At 35.6% G+C, this 2,063-nt stretch overlaps 1 protein-coding gene across 1 annotated transcript in view; it reads right to left on the bottom strand.

Moving 5' to 3' along the window:
- Window positions 1-2,063, bottom strand: part of ubtd1b (ubiquitin domain containing 1b) — an 11,065-nt gene that overhangs the window by 5,711 nt on the left and 3,291 nt on the right. The gene's annotated exons all lie outside the window — the stretch shown is intronic.

The raw sequence follows: 2,063 nt of genomic DNA, 5'->3' as shown, positions 1-2,063 counted from the left end.
GGTCCGTTTTACAGCTAATCTGAAGAAGCCTTTGACTAAAGAGACTCTGTTTTCCAATGACGGTCTCGTGAAGAGGATGGTTAGGGTTGTCCATGATTTCCTTGATTTTATGCATCATCATCTCCAGAGGTTCCACAGTCATCCCCAGAACAGAACCAGCCTTCTTTATCAGGTTGTTGAGCCTTTTTAGGTCCCTGGCTCTGATGCTGCTGCCCCAACAGATGATGGCAGAGGAGATGACACTCTCAACAACAGACTTATAAAAGATCTGCAACATCTTGCTGGAAACCTTGAAGGATCTAAGCTTCCTCAAGAAGTACAGTCTGCTCTGTCCCTTCTTGTAGATGGCTTCACTGTTGAGTCTCCTTTTTTGTGGTGGTGGTTTTGGTGGTGATCTGGTCAAAGTTCAAGATTAAATGTCAAGGCCACAGATGAGCCTGTGCTTTAACTCTGCAACTGCAGAGGAATGTTAAACTTCATAGCTGGACACCTCACGGGTCAAGGGTTACTGTTTATTTCAAGGTGACAGGTCAAAGGTCAACATCACAGAGGACATAGTGCTTTAACTATGAATCAGTGTACAGTGGGAATGTAAAACTAAAATATATATATATTTCTGCTGTTATTTTTGATTATGTTGCTTTCGGTCCTCCATAGATTTTTGTTCTCTAAGTGCTTCTTGTTTTGTTTTTTTGTAATTTCTAATTAAATTAAAACTTTGATTGTTCATGATAAAAAAATTTAAGCACACCAATTTTTTCTGCAGAGAATCATTAGATCACAGCATCTGGCAAATATTATGTAATCATCACTCTTGGAGGATGTTCTTTCAGTTGTTTAATTTAGTATACAAAAATAAATCTCAGACATGCCACAAAACTAATTTACCAAAGTTTCATCCTTACAAAAAAAAAAAAAACAATAAAAAAGAAAGGAATATGATCGAAAAATAAGACTGAAACAACACCCTTGTTTTATCATAGTTTTTCCCAGTGTTTGGACATGTAAAATAAACAAACATCGGTTTCTGCCTTAAGGTAGTCATTCCCTCACCATTAAATGTTAATTAAATGATTAAATGTTGGCATTTTAATTGGCAAATGTATCCACAAACAATTTTATTTCAGGATAATTTTTCATTTAATCTTCTAATCTAATAAATCTTCCCGTTTGACCAGATTTTTTAAATTATTGCATAATATTTAGGATAAGAAATAGCTGAAATATAGGCCGGTAAACTTGAATACACTCATAAGTATTCTCTTATGTGTGCCATTAGACCTGCAGCCTGTTAGTTGCAGTGAGCGACTTTGTGTTTGGGACTTTGTGTAAAGCCCACTTCAGATTTCTGACAAATGGTCAATGAACACCACACAAGAAAAACGTTCTGCGCAGATGATGCGTCGAGAACAAGCTGCAAGACCTCCCATATCAGGGCTATAAAGAAAAAATGACAGTATACTTTTCTTACTGCCCTCAGAGAGAGAACAATTTTCTTACTTCTTGTAATATCTATAAAAGCTGCGCTGTAAAAAAAAAAAAAATTACTGTAGGTATCAGGAAAAAATAAATAACCAATTTGGGTCCAGATAGACCACGGCCCTTCATTTGGGGAGTCCTACCTTATACCGTATACTGGGTGTCAAAACACGGAGATCTTTGTAAGTTTTGTGCTTCAATTTATTTAACAACCAAACACACACAAAAACTGTCTCTCAATTTAGTGCTGGGCGATATGGATTTTATATCACGATAATGATATATATCACAACATACCCCAATTACGTACATTGTCAGTAATTCTCTGAAAAATATGAAAAAAATAATCTAATTTCTTACCTTTTTCAAGCTTTATTTTGAAGTGCCATTTAACTGAACTTTAACAAATGAGATCTGCTGCATTTTAGTGCAGCAATATATATGTACCTGTTAGACGTAACAGTATCAAATGACAACAGACTCTATTATCTTCGGCCGGCTATAGTTTTACTTTTCACAACTTTGCCCGGCTCTTTTACAACTTGTTTGACCTTGCACTTTTTGGATTGTTAAATATTCTTTTT

The sequence above is a fragment of the Kryptolebias marmoratus genome, linkage group LG2 (genome assembly GCF_001649575.2).
Source record: "Kryptolebias marmoratus isolate JLee-2015 linkage group LG2, ASM164957v2, whole genome shotgun sequence".
In the NCBI taxonomy this organism is placed as follows: domain Eukaryota; kingdom Metazoa; phylum Chordata; class Actinopteri; order Cyprinodontiformes; family Rivulidae; genus Kryptolebias; species Kryptolebias marmoratus.
This window is presented reverse-complemented; position numbering and strand designations above follow the sequence as displayed.